Consider the following 21,185-nt stretch of genomic DNA (forward strand, 5'->3'; position numbering starts at 1 on the left):
TTGGCCTTCATCAATTATGGGACTGAGTTTAAGAGCCGTGAGGTAATGTTGCCGTTATACAAGATCCTGGTCAGACCCCACTTGGAGTACTGTGCTCAGTTCTGGTCGCCTCACTACATGAAGAACGTGGAAACCATAGACAGGGTGCAAAGGAGATTTACAAGGATGTTGCCTGGATTGGGGAGCATGCCTTATGAGAATAGGTTGAGTGACCTTGGCTTTTTCTCCTTGGAGCAACGGAGGATGAGAAGTGACCTGATAGAGGTGTACAAGATGATGAGTGGCGTTGATTGTGTGGATAGTCAGAGGCTTTTTCCCAGGGCTGAAATGGCTAGCATCAGAGGGCACAGTTTTAAGGTGCTTGGGAGTAGGTACAGAGGAGATGTCAGGGGTAAGTTATGCAGAGTGGTGAGTGCGTGGAATGGGCGGCTGGCGACGGTGTTGGAGGCAAATATGATAGGGTCTTTTAAGACACTCCTGGATAGGTACGTGGAGCTTAGAAAAATAGAGGGCTATGGGTAACTTCTAAGGTAGGGACATGCTCAGCACAGCTTTGTGGGCCGAAGGACCTGTATTGTGCTGTATATTTACTATGTTTCTATGATATCAAAGTAGCTTTGTATGTCATTAATGAGTAGGATAAAACTGAAGCCACTGGGGAAAATTCTCAATAACCTTTCTTTATTCATAAAGAAAGATGGCTTTGATTATTTAAGGCCAATCACACCAGCCACAGGACTTCACTGTAGACATTTCTCAATTCCAAACTGGTCCATCTTCAAATGGCGTATTAGTGACTTTCATTCCATCATTAGGTTTGAAGTGGAAATACTTGCTGTTAATTGCATGATGTTCAGTTCACTTTGCAATTCTCAGCAAATGACTGAGTCCACGCCTGCATTTTATAAAACCCAGATGATACTCGGGGTATTCATACCATGAAAGTCCAGGCAATGGCCATCTCCAATGAGAGAGAATCTAATCGTCCACCCTTGATATTCAATGGCATTACCATTGTGGGGGATAATATTTACCAAATGTCAGCTGGACCAGCTGAAGATGTAGGCCAGAGGCTGTATACTCCGAAGTGAGTAGCTTGCTTGCTGACACCCCAGAATCTTCCCAATATCTACAGTTTGATGGAATACACTCTACTTGCCTGGATGATTTCAAGCCCAACACTCTAAAGAAGCTTAACATAATTCAGGAACAAGTCGTTTGCTTGCTTAGCACCCCATGTACAACCCTAAATAAGCCAGAACTATAAAAAGTGTTGTGGTTAGAGTGTGTATCATCTACAAAATGCTCATCTAGACGCTCTGACAGAACCCACAAAACTTACAGCTTCTAGCACCAACAGGATAAAAGGAATAACAGATGCTTGGGGAGAATATCAACTATAGGTTCCACCCAAGATTGCACATATCATACTGGCTTAGAACTTTATCGCCAATCCTTCATCATTAGATGATCTAAATCCTAGAATACTTTAGCTAACCCTATTATTGGAATATCTACATAAAATAGATTCTGGAGGGCTATTAGGATGGGCTGTCCTTGTCAGCGGCAACAGTTTCCTTAATGAATAAATCACAGACTGCACACACATTGAAGAATGCCATGGGTGACTACGGAGTGACATTCCAACATGAATTAGAACTCTGCATGTGAAGAGTCAGCATGACACGTACAAAACGCATGACATTGAACACTAATTTTTTTTTACTTACTATTTGCGTAAGTGCAATCATAAAGAAGGCACAGCAGCACCTCTACTTTCTATGAAGTTTACATAGATTCAGCACGTGGTCTAAAACTTTGAGAAACTTTTATAGATACACATTGGAGAGCATCCTGACCCTGGTTGCATCATGGTTTGGTATGGAAACACCAATGCCCAAGAATGGAAAAGCCTATAGAAAAGTGGTGGGTATGGCCCAGACCATTACATGGAAAGCTCTCCCCACCACTGAGCACATTGGCAAGTGCGCTGTCACAAGGAAGCAGCATCCATTGTCAAGGACCCTCACCATGCAGGACACGCTCTCTTATTGCTGCCGCCACTGGGGAAAAGGTACAGGAAACTTAGGTCCCACACCACCAAGTTCAGGAGCCATTATTACCCTTCAACCATCAGGCTCCTGAACCTGCGTCGATAAATCTGAACTGATTCCACAGCCCTTGTAATCACTTTCAAGGACTCTGCAAAACATGTTCTCAATATTATCTGTTTACTAATTTATTTTTATTTGCACATTGGTTGTCAGTCTTTGTGCATAGTTATCCACTGATTCTATTGTATTTCTTTTCTCTACTGTGAATGCCTGCAAGTAAGTTAATCTCATGGTAGCATATGGTGTCATATATGTACCTTGATAATAAATGTACGTTGAACTTGTACTTCTTTCGAACCATAAGACTAAGCCCATGTCCCTCACGTGCAGGTTTCACTTAATTTAATGTTAAGCTGAAAACTTGACAAAGAACATGCACCACTGAGTTAAAGAAAAGCACTTATAGAGCATCTAAGGAATATATGGATTTTCAGATAAAGAAAATGTGAGGAATAGTAACCAAACAGCTGTTTAAATATTTGGGGTTATCCATAGTTTTTAAGGGTTTGGCAAAACTGAGGGTTTAGACAAGGAACTGCAGGAATTTGGAAGAGGGTGTGGGTTAATTTGTAATTGAGTCAATGTTGAGGAAGGCAAATGCAACGCTAACATTTCAAGAGGACTAGAACATAAGAGCAAGACTATAATGCTGAGGGATTATAAGGTATTGGCCTAACTGCATTTGAAATATTGTGAGCAGTTTTGGGCCCCTCATCTAAGAAAAGATGTGCTGACATTGTAGAAGGTCTGGAGGAGGTTCACTGATATGATTCCGAGAATGAAGGAGTTTACGTACAAGGAGTGTTTCATGGCTCTGTGCCTATACTCACTGGAGTTTAGAAGAATGAGGGGGAGATGTCATTGAAACTGATTGAATATTCAAAGGTCTATTTAGAGTGGATGTGGAATGGATGTTTCCTATAGTGGGTGGGTCTAACACTAGATGGCACAGCCTCAGAATGGAGGAATGTCCATTTAGAACTGAGATGAGGAGGAATTTCTTTAGCTAGACGGTGGTGAATCTGAGGAATTAATTTCCATGGATGATTGTGGAGGCCAAGTGATTGAGTATATTTAAAGTGGAGGTTGATAGGTTCTTGATTAGTCAGGGTGTCAAAGATTACAGGGAGAAGTCAGGAGAATGGGGTTGAGAGAGATAATAAGTTAGCCATAATGGAATGATGGAGCAGACTTGATGGGTGACCGGCCTAATGCTGCTCCTATATCTTATAGTCTTACAGCTGGTAAATAGGATGGAAAACAAAAGATGCATAATGGGATGGAATCAGACAAACAGAGTGGTTGTAAACATATGTAAAGCTGAATTCAAAGTCAGAAACTGTCAAGACACTGACTGTGTGTTGTATCTGTAAATTATTTATGATTTGGCCATGAATGAGAGTGGTGTAAGTGATGAGGGTATAACGTTAGCTGGAGTCAAGGTTGGCAGTTCTGTTTTTTCTTATTTTAGCTAAGGGAAGTGATGATTCATCCAAAGGTAGATGTCTGAAAAAGTCTAATAGCACATAAGAAGAAGTTAGAGAAAGCCAGATGTGGGAACAGAAAGCAAAGATTTGGAGATAATTGTTCAGTTGGAGGAAACAAGATCAAAGTATGCAGAACCATGATGACATAAAACACAATGGGACACAAATGTAGGCACTAAAATTCAAGGTGCTACTAGAGGAAGGTTCATTTTCAAAAGAAATAGCACTGGCAAAATCATCTTAGCTTTCAGTTGTGCTTCAGGGAGGTTTATTCAAATATGTTCTACATTAATGCAAAGTGTCTTACTTTTCCAATTAAACAGCTTGCTAGGGCAACTTCAAAAGCAATAGCCTATCCATAACTTGCCAGATTTATTAAGTTCATTTAATAATTATTATGAGTTGAGTATTTTTTCATTAGTGGTTTAATATAAACATCACGAAGATCTATCCCCTTACTGAGTTTGGATCAAGTAAGCCTTTGGGAAATTTGTCAATATGGATGGATGATCTAGAGTCTTATTTTGGTGGACAAAAATCAGTGAAGATCATCATGATGGATGAAAAGTGCTTTGTCAATGGATGCTGGCAGCAGAACTCTATTTATGGTGAAGCTTATTGCTATGTATATTTAGAGATTAAAGCTTGTTTAATGTCATCCACAAGTGTAAAGAAGAATTAAATAACTGGTACAGCATGGTGACAGCTCTTCTCACCCAATGGCCAATTAACCTACTAACCCATATGTTACTGTGGGGCAGCAAAGTAGCATTGTGGCTAGCAGAATGCTATTACAGTGGCAAGCACCTGGGTTCAATTCTGCTGCTGTCTGTAATGAGTTGGTACGTTCTCCCCATAACCATGTGGGCTTCTTCTGGTTGCTCCAGTTTCCTCCCATATTCCGAAGTTTACAAGAACAAATAGCAGGAGTTACCAGAAGATGATCATCAAGAGGCTGAATCTTCCCCTTTAACCCAAAATCAATTGTTGCTACATTAGTTAAATTCAATAAAGACAAGAGCAATTTCTTTGGAAATGTAGGACTGCAATTCATCAGAAATGCAACAATCTGATTGGATGAATAAATTCATAATAATAGAAGAAAATGAAATACTAACATAGAGATTTATGTATATCAGCAGCTTCCTATTTAACGGTTATCCATGAGAACCCCAAACAATTTGGAGAAGAAACAGCCTGACTCAAACGTTCATGCACAATGAAATACTCTCCCCTTTTCTGAATGAGTTCAGGCCCAACACTATAAGGAGACTTGACGACATCTTTAAAAGAATTCTTCTGTTAACAGCACTCCCTTTTAACTTACTTTGTCAAATGAATTATACTAAGTCACTCAGAGGTGTTAATGGTAACCAGTAAAAAACCTGTTCACCCACTTTGCCTTATATCTTTGAGGAATTTGATGCCAAGAATCCAAGACTTTCCTATGCCCAAGGCACAAGAACTGTTCTGTTGCGTTCCCAGAGAAGCTTTTAATAATGGCCTGGTGTGATTGCTAAGACTATCCTTATGTAATGGGCCACCCAGGGTCACTTTCAGTGAGATCACTGTATAATCAGTTTCATGAGCTTCTTCTGCAATGAAAAAAAACCACAAATTTAGCATTACTGAGAGCACTATATTGAATAGTTCAAGTAGGAAGAGTAAACATGTACCTGAAACAATTTTTCACTCTTTCACTGAAATGCCACATTTGAGTGATGGAAGATACTTAGACTGGAAGTGAGATTGTATTATAAAGATCATCATTTGTGAAACAACAAAGGAAGGCTGTATACTATGCACTGTTGTATCATATCTCAGAAATCTACTGAAGTGCTTCAAGCAATACTTACTTTGGAATGCTGCATATTGTCATTTCAATTAACACAATGTCTCTCACAACAATATAATAAATCAGAATCAGGTTTAATATCACCAGAATATGATATGAAATTTGACAAATTTTAAGTTGTTTCAGATTCTGATTCACTTATCACATGGACAATGAAACATACAATGAAATGTGTAATTTACATTAACAAAAAAACCACACCTAAGAATGAGCAGGGAGCAGCCTGAAAGTGTCGCCACACTTTCTGGTGCCAATATAGCATGCCCACAATGTTCAGCAAAAGAAGCCCATTTCACAATTCAATACATAAGCTGGCCCCCAACCTCAGGACGGGCCACCTCTGAGTCTGCAGTCTTGGCTCCTGTAACGTGAAATAAGTAGGTTTCAAGGATTCAGAACGATGAGGGAGAAAGAACACTTCGAAGTTGCTACAGGGTAGATATTTAAAGTACACACACAAACACATGTATATAAATTTGATACAGAATTTCGTGTTTTGTTTGGAAGATTGATCAAATACAAGTGTGGAGAATGGGTAGAGGATGGTGTGACCAACTGGGCTGAAGAATGTGGTGGGATAATCAATAAGCAATTTCATTGCAACTGGTGGAAGAAGAAATAAGATTGGAACTGTTAAAAAGATGAGCACATATTTCATCAATGATAATATATTGAAGGATAACACAGTTGAAATGACTCTAGTCAAAGATACAGAGTTTGATTGAGATTGGCAAAGCCCACAGATCTAAAGATGGTCAAGAAGCTTTGGAGGCAAGGAAAAAGGTAACAAAATTGGCTAATATAGGAGGCGGATACAGAAGGTTGAGGGCAGACAATTTGGTGGAAATATATTTAGTCTAAAGGTGGTAACTCCCCTTGGGCCAATCTGAGTTTTAAAGAAATGACAGTTAGTGATGAATAGTAGGAAAAAAATGGAAACATAACTGGAGCAGCAGGGTAATCCAGGGAATACTGAATTGCTTCTGTCTTGACAACAAGAAATCCATAAAGTCCTTTTAATTAGGAATGATAGAAGAGACACAGGAGGATGGTTCCAGAGGATATGACAGAAAAGAGAGGTCAAATATTATATTTACATCCACTTTTGAAAAGAGAACTGTTTCAACAAAGGAAGGCAAACCTAACAATTTTTTTAATGTTTTTCAAACAAATCTTGCAGGGGATGGTTCAGTTATTCTCCATCGCAGATATTCAAATCTGTACTTGCAGCCTGTCTCTCAGATTGGTTGAAGGTCGTTGATGCAAGTGACTTGTTTCAATGTACAAGTAACAAATAAAGCTACTCTTCCATCTAATGGAGCAGAAATAGGAACCTTAACAGGGGAAATGAGCAGGATAAAGAGATTTTGAATGAAGTCAAGAGCATCAGAGAAAGAGGATATTGTGTAATTGAGCAAAAATGTCATTATGAATAGCCAATCTATAAATTTGCAGCTTGGATGAACGTTATGGGGTGATTTGAGACTACTACTATAGTTATCAGAATAAGGCATGGTTCTTCCAAATGTTGAACTCCAGATATAGAATGTCTTATCCTCTCCATTCACTCCATCATTTTAGACTCAAACAATCCAAAATCATTACTATTTTCATCATTTAATGTTGTAATTTTTATAATCTTGTACATAGCAACTTGTTACAAAATTCTGTATATCAATTTTGCACACATTAGAAGTTCAAAGTATATATACATGTTACCATATACTGCCATCAGAATCATTTTCTTGCAGACAGTTATAGGAATAATAAAGTAGAATTGAATCTATGGGGGAAAAAAAACATACACAATCAAAGAATGGCAAACAGCCAAAAAATACTGGACTTGTAAAGTCCATCTTGACATCAGGAACACAAATCAAAAATTCTAATGGAGATATCCATCAATGGAAATGATTTAAAAATTGCTCCCATCACCTCTTTAGTATTGCTTACATTCCTGGTTGACTTTCCATTGGAAATGGAGTAGTTAATTTTACACCCAGGATCCCAGAGCAACAGCACTACCAACTTTAATATCTACAATGTCTTAAGGATTATCAAATAAAAACCATGCCAAGGTGCATATTGTAGAAGGCATGAGGGGACACAGGGATTAAACTAAAGAAAAACTGAAATTTATGGCAGGGTTATGTGGCAGCATTGTACATTAGGGAGAAGACTGGGAGGTGAGGAGAGACAAAGTGAAGTGGCTGGAAAACCAATTGGATGGCCCTAGAATTACAGTAGTAACAAAGAAGACCACAGACTCCTTTGTTACTAGAGGTGAAGGACAAGTAAGTGAGGTTTAAGAAGTTCAATAAAATGTCTCTATGAATGAAGGAAATAATAGAAGTGATTTAATTTCTTTGTGTGTATTTGTAGCAAAACCATAAATAATATAAACATTTGATATCTCACTGTATACGATTTATTGGGATTCATGAAAATATTAGTGTGAATTTAGCAACAGCAAATTAATTAAATGGACTGAGTTATAAAATGGTTCCCATTTTGTAAACAGCTTGCATTAATTCAGTTGTATGGTCTCTTGGCCAAGTCATTGGATATTAATCAGGACTTTATTTTTAGCATGCCAGTGGAAACGATGGAAATTCCAGAAAAGTTTAACTGGTTCAGCATTGGAGCTTGAGATTCTCATTTAACATCTGATTATTTAGTGATATTATGGATGATTTATTTTTTTAGATTTTGTGGAGTTGCATGTTTGCTTCTGCATAAACTATATCCCTCTCTATCAGACTGCATAAGGTTGCTTTCACAAATGGCTGTTCTCTGCCTTATCTCATCATTCCAATGCATAAATTATGTGTTAGCAGCTTACAAAAAATTTGCAATGTGCTCTTTTGAACCAATCAATTACAATTATTAAATCTGGTCCTATAAACTATGGTGTCAATTAGGAAAAGTGGTCAAACCATAGCTATCAGGAGGATAAACATTAAATTAAAGGAAAAGGCTTACAATGTTGCCAAAAAAACAGTAAGGCTGAGGACTGGGAAACTTTTAGAATTCAGCAACGAAGACCCAAGGTATTAATAAGGAAAAAGAAAGCAGAAAATGAGCCCAGGCTAACTGAAGCATAGAATTTGAGTTTCTAAAGATATGAAAAGAAAATTATAAACAAATGTTAATGTGAGTTCCCTACAGAGATAGGAGAAATTATATTGGGAATAAGGAAAGGAAATGGCAGAGAGATTAAACAAACAGAGAGAGGGAGAGGGAAGACGAGGGAGAGAGAATAAATGATACATTTACACTCTGGATTAGGTGATATGCTAAGAAACTGGAGCATTTTCTGTTTTTTTAATTTCTGATTTGCAGGATCTACATTTATTTGCTTTTCATAGAAATATATTGCATTGGCCTTTACAGAGGAGGAAAACCAAGAAACAGAGAGATTACAGATAGAGAGTAAATGAGAAGCTCAAAGAAATTAGCATTAATGAAAAAATAAACTAGAACTGGAGAAGTTAATGAGATATTGAGAGGTGATAGTGTTCATCGAATGATTCCTGTGAAGCGCAGCTTGCCGTAGGAAGAGACATTAAGCAGACTGGACCTGAACTTCAGAATAATGAAGGGTGATCTGACAGAAAAGTAGAGCATTGAACATAAAACAGTGCAGCGTGATATTGGCTCTTCAGCCCACAATGTTATGCAACCTATGTAAACCTACTCCACTATCAATCACACTCTTCCATCCTGCACCACCCATAACCCTCCTTTTTCTTACATCCTTGTGCCTGTCTGTTTATACTGCTGTATGGATGCTGCCTGACCTGTTGAGTTTCTCCACCATTTTGTGTGTGTTAATAGCTCTCTCTGCCTTTCTGTTCTTCTTAATAGAGACTGCTGGGAAACAATTCCTTGTCATTTTCTGTTGCTCACATTACACAACAAAAGCGGGCCGAGAACGGATTTGAAGAGTATAGAGAGTGTGCAGGAAGCGAGTGGAAGGGAGATGCTGAGGTAGGTACGGAACAGCAGGAATGGAAGGACAAGTTAGCTTTGTTTAACCTGGCAAGCAGGCAGGCATGAACTGAAATGTTTGTTCAGAGCCAGCCAAAGGCACTCCAACTGGATTTCAGTTTCATCTGCCTAGAATGAATGAATGAATTTATTTAAATCTTACATCCATCCCACAACGCGAGGGAATAAACATCTTTGCATTATGACTCTGTCGCAATGTACAGACATTTGAATTTATAAGTCTAATGGCTTGTAGAAAGAAGCTATCCCATAGCCTGTTGGTCCTGGCTTTAATGCTGCAGTACCGTTTGCCGGATGGAAGCTGCTGAAACAGTTTATGGTGGGGGTGACTGGTGGCCTCGATGATCTTCCAGGCCTTCTTTATGCACCAGCTGCTGTAAATATCCTACGGAGGGAAGCTAACATCCACAGATGTGCTGGGCTGTCTGTACCACTCTGTGCAGTGCCCAGCGATCAAGGTTGGTGCAGTTCCTGTACCAAATGGTGATACAGCCAGTCAGGATGCTCTCAATGGTGCCCCTGCAGAAGGTCTTGAGGATTTGGGAGCTCATGCCGAACCTCTTCAGTCGCCTGAAGTGGAAGAGATGCTGCTGTGCTTTTTTTGCCACACAGCTGGTGTGTACAGTCCAGAAGAGATCTTCAGTGACGTGTTTACCAAGGAACTTGAAACTACTCATCCTCTCAACTGCAGTCCCATTGATGTTGATCGGGGCAAGCCTGTCTCAGAGAATACTATCTAGTGCTGGATAATCTCAGCTTTCTACAAGACTGAATCAAACTTCAGAGCAATACCCTATCTATCAGACTGCATAGCTCTGCTTTTACAAATGACACTCATCTCCCTTATCTCAACATCACCACCACAGAAATTTCATTGTTGCCTTGATCACCTCAGTCTTGATTTCTGGTACCTACCACACTTCACTTTATCTAAAATGCAGCTCACCCACTTTGCCACAAAAATCCTGTTTCATAGTAAGCCCCATTCCCCTTTGTTAACACCCTTGTATTGACCTCCTAGCACTGAGGACAGCGATGCCCCAGAAAGGCAGTATCTATCACTAGGTCTGCTGTCACACAGGATATACCCTCTTCTCATTATTACCATCAAGGAGGAGGTACGTGGTGTAATAGCGCACACTCAGCCTTTTAGGAACAGCTTTTTCCCTCTGCCATTAGATTTCTGAATAGACAATGAACCCATGTACACTACCTCATTATTTTTTCCTCTTTGTCATAATAACTTATTACCTATAGTATTTTCTTTTTATTATGTATTGCAGAAGCTGCTTCCACAAAACAAATTTCACAACAGATGCCAGTGATACTAAACCTGATTCTGATGTTGAGGTGAAAGAAGTTGTTGGGATCCTGTATCAGGACAGAGTGGAGTATAAAGAGGAGGGGAGGGATAAGATTAGTGCCAGTAGGTGATGGATGACAGGATGACTGGCAGACGGAGAAAGATGGGGGAGGGGACCGAGACAGGTGGGTGATAGATTGGAGCAGTCAAGGAAAAGAAAAGGGCAAGATGAAGCCAGGATTGCGGAGAGAGGTCCTGGCCCAAAACGTGGACTGTACTCTTTTGCACAAATGCTGCCCGGCCTGCTGAGTTCCTCCAGCATTTTGTGTGTGTTGCTCAGATTTCCAGCATCTGCAGATTTTCTCTTGTTTGTGTTGAAGGGAGGTGAGTGTGTATGTGGAGACAGCTGCTGGAGGCTGAACAGCAGGCACGTGAAGGGACTGAAATCTGCACTGTAGCATATCACATAGCTTTACAGCATAAGTGATCGGGGATCAATTCCCACCGCTCTCTGTAAGGAGTTTGCACGTTTTCCCTGTGACTGCATGAGTTTCCTCTGGGTGCTCCAGTTTCCTCCCATGTTCCAAAGACATAATAAATTATGGTCATGCTATGCTGGTTCCAGAAGCACATTCTCAGACTGAGTTGGTCATTATGCATTTCACTACATTCTTCAATGTCCAGAAGACAAATAAAGTCAATCTTTAATCTTTAAGCATCATTGCTTTAAGGATAGCAATTCCTTCAATTCCAGAGTAACGACCAAACTGTAATTCCTCAATCTTAATGAATCTCTTAATAACTGTGTTTAAAGTCCTCACATCCTCTCTCAGACACGGAATAAAGAATTCACACAATACCCCGAGCTAAGGCTAAACTTCGGATGTAGTACAATTTCCTGCAGGAAATAAGTTTGTCCATAGTTACCCATTTGCAATATCATAGTGGTTGCATTAAAGTAAGTAAGAATGTAAGATGTGGGAGCTGGAGTAGAAAAATCTAGTCCTCTGTGCTTGCTCTGCTATTCGTCATTTCCCACCTCGTATCATTTTCTACCACAATCCCCACAACCCTCAGTTCCCAAGTACTTTATATGCAAAATTTATTACCATTGAAATCCATCTCTTTCACAGGAATATTCAGCCTCAGTCTGTAAAATGGTATTGGCAAATCCTGAATAGGAAACAAAATTTCGAGAGACAACTCCCTGTGGGTCAGGGTTAGATACCTCATGGTTCAGCACGGAGCCTGGGAAAAGGTCACCAGCTGAAATTATTCCTTATATGGAGCTTGAGAGAAAAGAAACATTTTCATTACGTTTTGAAGAGATGAACTGCCAGAGAAAGAGATACAGGGAGTAGCAGTGAACTGTATTTTTGGGCTGTTGTAGCGATTATTTGTCTCAATTGCAGAAAACTCTACAACTATAGTGAGTTATCTGAGATCTGACGGATTGGCATTAAAACTTGCTGAATATAATTAATAGTAATCATCAGTTTCTACGTGTTACTTTGTGTGCTCTTTGTACATGCAAACAATTCAGGAAGCTTAATGGCTTTTTTCCTGTTTTGAAATACTTGATATATCTAGGTCAGTGTAGGTTTGGAGAGACCCCTGCGCTATTTATAGGCCCAGTATGGAGAAGGATGGGAAATAAACCAGGGAACTGTTAAAAGTTTATTTGGAAGTGTTTTTACCAGCAGATTTGTAAGATGGTACAGGTTGGAACATACATAGAAAACCTACAGCTCAACACCAGCCCTCCAGCCCACAATGCTGTGCCAAACATGTACTTACTTTCGAAATTACCTAGGGTTACCCATAGCCCTCTATTTTTCTAAACTCCAAGCAGCTATCAGCTATCTCTTAAAAGACCTTATTGTATTTGCCTCCACCACCATCGTCATCAGCCCATACCATGCATCACCACAATCCCTGCATAAAAAATTAACCTCTGACATCTCCTCTGTACCTACTTCCAAGCACCTTAAAACTGTGCCTTCTCATATTAGCCATTTCAGCTCTGGGGGAGAAAGCCTCTGACTATCCACATGATTAATGCCTCTCATCATCTTATACATCTCTATCAGGTCACCTCTCATCCTCCGTCGCTCCAAGGAGAAAAGGCTGAGTTCACTCAACCTATTCTCATAAGGCATGCTCCCCAATCCAGGCAACATCCTTGTAAATCTCCTCTGCACCCTTTCTATGGTTTCCACATCCTTCCTGTAGTGAGGCGACCAGAATTGAGCACAGTTCTCCATGTGGGGTCTGACCAAGGTCCTATATAGCTGTAACATTGCCTCTTGGCTCTTGAAGTCAATCCTACGGTTGATGAAGGCCAATAGACCATATGCCTTCTTAACAACACAGTCAACCCGCACAGCAGCTTTGGGTGTCCTATGGACTCGAACCCCAAGATCCCTCTGATCCTCCACACTGCCAAGAGTCTTACCATTAATACTATATTCTGCCATCATATTTGACTTAGCAAAATGAACCACCTCACACTTACCTGGGTTGAACTCCATCTGCCCAGTTTTGCATCCTATTGATGTCCCGCTGTAACCTCTGACAGCTCTCTACCGTATCCACAACACCCCAACCTGTACATACTTAAACCATGAGACCATTTAGACATAGGAGCTGAATTAAGCTATTCTGCCCTTGGGCCATTATTCTGCCCTTGGGCCATAGCTGATTAATTTCCCTCTCAATTCCATTCTTCTGCCCTCTCCCTGTAATTTCTTATGCCCTTACTAATCAAGAGCCTATCAACCATCAAAAACCTACATAATTGGCATTTGCAGCTGGTCTCCTATCTGGGTCTGAGCCTGCTTAGCATCTGAGATCAAACGGGATGGAGCATTTTTAGGCTAGTATGGCCGTAGGCAACATACTTCAAGGATGTAACTGCCAATATCATACCAGATTTCTAATGAAAAAAGGACTTGAACTGAAATCTGTCCCTTCACAACTTGCCCAAGTTACTTAAATATATTTGGAAGGATATACTAGAATTCCCTTCTTAACACCCTTCTGTGAGTAATGTTAATGCAAGGACTTCAAAAGAGTGAAGGCTTTGGTGAGGTGATAAGAGTGGGCTCCCTCACCTCTGCCCTTCTAACCCTAACACAGGAGCCCCTCAGGGCTGTGTCCTAAGTCCCCTTTACTCTGTATACCCATGACTGTGTCGCCACCCACAGCTCCAATCTGATAATTAAATTTGCTGATGATACTACATTGATCATTGATTGTCCTTATCTCAAATAATAATGAGGCAGCCTACAGAGAAGAAATCATCACCGTGACATGGTGGTTTGAAGGAAACAACTTCTTCCTGAATGTTGCAGAATCAAAGCAGCTGGTTGTGGTCTACAGGAGAAATGGAGACAGGCTAACCATTATTGACATCAATGGATCTGAGAGGGTGAACAGCATAAGTTCCTGGGCATACACATCACCGAGGATCTCACGTGGTCTGTACATACCAGCTGTGTGGTGAAAAAAGCACAACAGCACCTCTTTCACCTCTGACGGTTGAAGAAATTTGGCGTGAGTCCCCAAGTCCTAAGGACTTTCTACAGGGGCACAATTGAAAGTATCCTGACTGGCTGCGTTACTGCCTGGTATGGGAACTGTACGTCCCTCAGTCGCAGGACTCTGCAGAGAGTGGTGCGGACAGGCCAGCACATCTGTAGATGTGAACTTCCCACTATTCAGGACATTTACAGAGACAGGTGTATAAAAAGGACCCGAAGGATCATTGAGGACCCGAGTCACCCCAACCACAAACTGTTCTGCTACCATCCAGGAAACGGTACCGCAGCATTAAAGTCAGGACCAACAGGCTCCGGGACAGTTTCTTCCACCAGGCCGTCAGACTGATTAATTCATACGAATACAATTGTATTTCTATGCTATATTGACTGTCCTTGTACATACTATTTATTATAAATTACTATATGCACATTGCACATTTAGACAGAGACATAACGTAAAGATTTTTATGCCTCATGTATGTGAAAAATGTAAGAAATAAAGTCAATTCAACTGAATTCTGACACTGAATAGCACGAGGAATGAACAATATGTTCAGCTTTTCCACTATTGCCCATATCACAGCCCCATTATTGTTGACAACGTGCTTCTCATTGTGGCAGTCTGATATATCATGTTCTGCCTCCCGGAAGCACTTCTGAAATTATTAGCCTAGAAAGCTGAAAAAGTTTGTGGATATACAGAGGGATTTTTAATTTAATGTTGGGATGTCACCAGGATGTGTAGGCTAAAACTCTTGAAGCAGCAGTATGAGTCTCAGTATATCATAGCCATCATTAATTTCTCTCCGTCTCAGTGCTGACTCAGTATGACCATCTAAGGGCAGCTAATCAGCTCTCAGCCTATGAAAACTGCGCAGCACAGACGGTTGGTTAGATAAAAGCCAGAGAGTTTAATTCTTATAAATGGAAGGTTCACACCTGAATAAGAAGTAGCCCTTCTCTATGAAGTTATTAGGGAACAAATAACATACCAGCTATCAAATAGATTTTTTAAAAAGTTGGATGGTTCATCTTTCACTTGAAATGTCACAATAGCAAAGGACATGAAAAGCAAAGATTAACTGCAATAGAAACCAGAGAAATCTGTTCAGAGCTGAGACGACTTGCTGCTCAGTTGCAGTGACATGGGGAGCCTGCAGGTAGGGAGCCAATGGAGGTAGACTAACACACCCAAATGCATCGCAGGTAATGCCCTCCCCACCATAGCGTAGTTTTACATGGAGGGTTGCTGCAGGAAAGCAGCATACATCATCAAAAACGGCCACCAAACAGGCCATGCCCTCTTCTCACTAGTTCCTTCCGGTGGGAGATACAGAGCCTTAGGTCCCACATCACCAGGTTCAGGAACAATTATCACCCTATAACCATCCAGCTCCTGAACAAGCATGGATAATATCAATCATTATTTTGACTTACATCCTTACTATCAAGGAATCTTTACAACTCGTTCTCAGCATTATATTTTGTTTGTACAGTTTGTCTTTTTTTGAACATCAACTGTTTGTCAGTCATTATTTATGTATAGTCTTTCATAAATTCTATTTTATTTTTTCCTCATAAATGCTTGCAGGAAAATGAATGTCAAGGTAGTATATGGTACCAAATATATATTTTGATAATAAACTTACTTTGAACTTTAAACCTGGTAATTAAAAAATCTACATCTCTCACAATGATCCTTAAAGGTTAGCGTAGAGAGTGTAGGAACGGTAGGTTTAAAGAATCTATTGATGTTGTAGAAATTGTCCGAAAGACCATTACTGTCACCAGGATGGTATTAGTTTTCTGGACCATCTTAACAAAGGAGTTTGTATGTTCTCCCTGTGACTGCGTGGATTTCTTCTAAGTGTTCCAGTTTCTCCCCACAGGCCAAAGACTTACTGGTTAGTTGATTAATTGGTCATTGTAAATTGTCCTGTAATTAGGCTAGGGTCAAATGGCTGGGTTGTTGGTGCAGTTCATTGGGCCGCAAAGGCCTGTTCTGCGCTGTACCTCTAAGTAAATAAATAAAGCAAGAATAAAGCTCGGCGGAGATTGCCAATGTCAGCTAGATCTGTCAACGGAAAGCTGATCCATTGGAGCTTTGTGTATGCACATTGGCACTCGCGGCCCAAGCAACGTGTTTTCCTGCACCATACGACTCTATTTCAAATTAAAAATGGAAATTGTGGACATTGATGCCCATTTCAAGGTTTATAATTTTCCGCGACACAAGAGGTACTGTAGGTGCTGGAAACATAGAGCAATGCAGACACTGTGCTGGAGGAGCTCAGCTGGTCAGCGAGCATCTGTGGATGGGAATAAGCAGAAGGGTCTCGGCCCAAAACGTCGACCATTTATTCCCATCCATAGATGCTGCCTGAAGTGCTGAGCTCCTCTAGCACATTATGTGTATCGCTCACAGGTCTCCCGCTTCCTCCGTGGGTCTACGTGGAGGAGACTGGGCGTGAGCAGCTGCAACCATGGGTGACACATTCTCTGCGATTTCTGATGTAAGCCGGTAAATAAAGTAGGTTATTAATGCATGAGCAACTACTGTCTGTCCATCAGCGGACCTACCTGTGTGAGCCTTCAAGGCTTTGATAACCCTGACTGATCCCTCCTACATGAGCAAACTCTCCCACATCCCAGGCTTGGCTGTTTCTAAATGGCAATTGTGTGTATAAAGCTCATCAATAAATAATCTTGGGGCAATGAGTTCTTGTTCAAAATGTCTACTGACCTGACACTGTCTGCCTGTTTAACTCACCTTCTCAGGTACCATACTAGCCTCTTGTATAAAGACAGAGCCTGCACACAGCTGAATTTCCTTGTATGGTGGTACTTTATTCACCAAATTCTAATTGCATAATCTCCCAATGAGGAAGCAGTTTAGGGTGACATCAGTTTTTAATTAGCCAAGGACGGTAGGTAATTGCTTCACTGACAATATCAGCATACCTTAGTTTGTCTACTCTGTGTCTGTGGGATAACTAATAGTGTTGGCATGCCTGGATTTGTTAACACTGACCTCATTTCTAGTAGGCAATGTCGCTTTAAAAGTAAACAGATGATTCACTTCATGCAGTGGTTGGGGCGTGGAACACTCCTAGTTACTGCTTGACATCATTTTACCATAAAAGGAAAAGTATGGAAAGCATGCTACAGTTTACTCAAGCAAAGCTCTCTGCCTAGGATTTCGTAATGTGAAGTTAGATCTGCACCCTACTTTGCTTAAAAAGGCAAAATCTATCTTCTCTGAGTAATGTTAGACCTCAACGTAAATCTCTACATCAGGCTAATAAAATCTAAGAGAAACCGGAACAAAAAGTGGATCAATTGTGCAATGCTTTACGAAGGTTAATCCTCAAAATACTGTTTAAAAGCATTCTTCAGACCGCTTTCATCTATGAAAAAAATAATGATCTTGAACAAGTTATCTATTGTTGGAATCATGTTCAATACCCCCCGTTTTTCCAACTCAACCGTGTTTCCAATGTGGCCTAGCTGATTTGATTAGGGTAGTGGTGGGTAAAAGGCTGTTTTCTGTGCGATACAACTTGAGCTCTTTTCTATTGAATTTCCAGTTCAAAGCTCAAAGTAAAGTTATTATCAAACACCATATATGTTACCTTGATATTCAGTTCCTTGCAGGCAATTAAAGGAAAAAAAAAGAAGTTTTAGAGAATTTAACTAAAATCTATACAAAGACCGATAAACACCAACATGGAAAGGAAGACAAAATGTGAAAATAAACACAGTGCAGAGAAGATGAGTTGCAAAGAGTGCTCAAAAGTGAGTCTGTAGGTAGTGGAGTCACTTCAGAGTAGGAGTGAATGAAGTTATCTATACCAGTTCAGGAGCCTGATGGTCGTAGGGTAATAGCTGTTCCTGAACCCGGTGCTGTGAGTTCCTAGGCTTCTGGGCATCCTGCCCAGTGTTAGTAGTGGGAAGTGGTCATGGCCTGGATGGTGGGGGCCTCTGACGACAGATGCTGCTTTCTCGTGGCAGCGCTCCATGTAAATGTACTCAATGATGGGGAGGGGTTTGTCCCTATATCATTGCCCCTCCCATTTGCTGCCTCACAACTCACACTTACTTCTCAAAATATGCCTCCTTTCCTTACTTTAGCCACACCCACAGACAACAATGGGGAGGGCATTACCCTTCTTGCCCTAAACGTCCTCCCCTTATTCTCTACCCTGCATTGTGTTTTATTGGTACTATATGAAGTTGTTCCAAATATTGTTGAAGAATGTTGGATAGGGTTTACTCTCAGTAAATGCCTCACTCCGTATGAAATGTGGACAAATGAAAACCACAAGCTTTTCTCTTCTCTAGTTAGTTTTCATTGCCTGGACCTGTTGCATTCCCCTGAAACACAACTTAAAGAGATATTCATATGAAAGTCAGATTAGGGCTCCTTAGGGCAGACATTTAACAGACAGCGTTAGTTTTTCATTTGAGGTTTCTTTATACACTAAAATAAAAAGAGAAAGTTTTGGGATTACTCAGAACATCACACAGTGTCTGTGGACAAGAAAGTAAACATTGACGTTTTTATCTGGTGACCTTACATTTCTTTCCTTATTTAGGTATCTAGTCTAAATTCCCCAGCTGCAGTGTTGGGATTTGAGGTTGCAACTCTCAATCATTAATCTAGGTTTTGGATTGCTTCATTATCATAACCAAAATGCCTCTTTACCCTTTGTCTTTCCGTTCCTATTGAGGTAATGACCATGACTTTACAGCCACGTTTTTGTACAAATTCAGCTATACTCCAGTTGATGTTGGGAGACCTGACTTCCGAGGGAAAACACCTGCTTGTACTGGAATATGTTCCCAACATTTCCCACTGAACAAAACTCCCAGTTCTGCTCCTGGCACATGATATTGGAATCTCTGTTACTTTTCTTTCACTTAGCAATATTTAAAGCGGTCCTTGATTAACAGGGGTGTCAAAGGTCATGGGGAGAAGGCAGGAGAATGTGATCAAGAAGGACAATAAATCAGTCATGATTGAATAGCAAAATAGACACAATGGCCTCAATGTCCAAATTCTGCTCCAATGTCTTTAGTTCTTATGGAAATAGATACTTCATGGCACATGCACTTTGCAACACCTGAGGCTTAAATAAAACTTGCCTGCTAGGGACTTTGCTGGTTCTGGTTCCTGTTACCTGGAGGTTAGAGCTGGAAGGAAGTTATTACAGCCCTCAGCTCAGGCTTCAGGTTAAAAAAGTAGATTAGAGCACGTTAAAGTCATCAGGCCTCTACTGTGTAGTTAAGTTGGGCTCTGCTACCTTTGGAAAGTTGCCATTGGTGCCTGCGTTTTCTCAGATCATGGTAGGAACAGAGTGAGTAATTTCTCCATTTCATTTTCTTTACCTGTTGTCTCGGATATTTGCATCCATTGTGTCCTGATTACAGAAAGCACAGTCAATCAACGTCATGCAGCCTGTATCTCACTGATTGGGTTTTGAGTTGGTAATGTTAGGGCACCATGGTAGCATAGTGGTTGGTGTGTCAGGATGTCAGAGTTCAGAGTTCAATTCCGGCATCCTCTGTACATTCTTCCCAAGAGTGTGTCGGTTTCCTCCCACATTCCAAAAATGTTCTGGTTAGTAGGTGAATTGGGCATTGTAAATTGCCCTGTGATTAAGCTAGGGTTAGGTAACTGGAAGGGAGATGGGGCCTGCTCTGTGCTCTATCTCTAAATAAATGAAATAGCTACACCTAATCAGCCAATCACATGGCAGCAGCTCAATTCATAAAAGCCTGTAGACATGGTTCAGTTGTTGTTCAAACCAAACATCAGAAAGGGCAAGAAATATGGTCTAAGTGACTTTAACCGTGGAATGATTGTTGATGCCAAATGGGATGGTTTGACTATTTCAGAATCTGCTGATCTCCTGGCATTTTCACACACAACAGTCCTCTAGGGTGCGAAAAACTAACAGAACACATCCAGTGAGAAGCAGTTCTATGGTGTTAACGAGAAAGGTCAAAGGAGACTGGTTCAAACGACAGGAAGGTGACAGGAACTCAAATAACCACATGTTACAACAGTAGTGTGCAGAAGAGCATCTCTGAATGCATAATACACCAAACCTTGAAATGGATGGGCTACAGCATCAGAAGACCTCGAACATACACTCAGTGGCTATGTTATTAAGTACAGTAAGTAACCATCAAACACCCATACACTATCTCCATCTGATACACCCCCCACATTCACATCTACTCTCCCCAGATTGTCCTATTGATCCTCAACCTGGGCGGAATTGCTGGTAGCCAATTCACCTACCAAAATGCATGTTTTTGGCATGTGGGTGAAAACTGGACCCCCATGGAGACACGGGAGAAGATGCAAACAGCTCTAGTGATCAGGACCGAAGCCAGTGTGAGGCAACAACACCTCCAGATGGTGCCATGCACATCACCTATGATGATTAATAACAAGAGCTCCATTGCCAATGATAAATTGCAATGTCAAAGGTTTAATATTTGCTGATATTCATATTCTGTGGAAATGCTTGGTTAAAAATTCCAGGAAAAGCCTCTTCAGAGCAGAATACGGCAAACATTTCTTAGACCCAGTCCAGCTTCCAGGGAGAGCACTGTTATTGGTTTATTATTGTCAAGATACAGTAAAAGCTTGTCTTACAAATATTGTCATACAGATCAAATCAAAGCTCAAAACTTCTGGTAAAATGGCAGCACATTTGATCACAGCGGCCTCTACAGGGTCAACCAAAGCTATTATTGTCCTTTTCAAAACATTTTTTTTACCATCACAAGATCCGGTTAGACATTAAGAACTTGAAGTACTGCAGGTCTAGCCTATCATCAAGTTTCTCATTGGCAGAGAAT

General features: G+C 40.6%; 1 protein-coding gene and 2 long non-coding RNA genes across 6 annotated transcripts in view; 1 reads left to right on the plus strand and 2 right to left on the minus strand.

The window, feature by feature from the left end:
• Positions 1–21,185, minus strand: part of LOC132404930 (tropomyosin alpha-4 chain-like) — an 89,546-nt gene that overhangs the window by 59,015 nt on the left and 9,346 nt on the right. The window lies entirely within an intron of this gene.
• LOC132404934 (uncharacterized) overlaps positions 1–21,185 on the plus strand; it is a 55,329-nt gene that overhangs the window by 3,556 nt on the left and 30,588 nt on the right. The window contains exon 2 of the long non-coding RNA XR_009515711.1: positions 9,324–9,446. This is a non-coding gene — a long non-coding RNA (uncharacterized LOC132404934). The remainder of the gene's footprint in view (positions 1–9,323; positions 9,447–21,185) is intronic.
• LOC132404937 (uncharacterized) lies at positions 5,512–9,317 on the minus strand. The gene is made up of 2 exons (XR_009515715.1): positions 7,176–9,317; positions 5,512–5,817 (listed from the first exon to the last, which is right to left on the minus strand). It is a non-coding gene; the product is annotated as an uncharacterized LOC132404937 (long non-coding RNA).

This window comes from Hypanus sabinus, chromosome 14, assembly GCF_030144855.1.
Source record: "Hypanus sabinus isolate sHypSab1 chromosome 14, sHypSab1.hap1, whole genome shotgun sequence".
Lineage (NCBI taxonomy): Eukaryota > Metazoa > Chordata > Chondrichthyes > Myliobatiformes > Dasyatidae > Hypanus > Hypanus sabinus.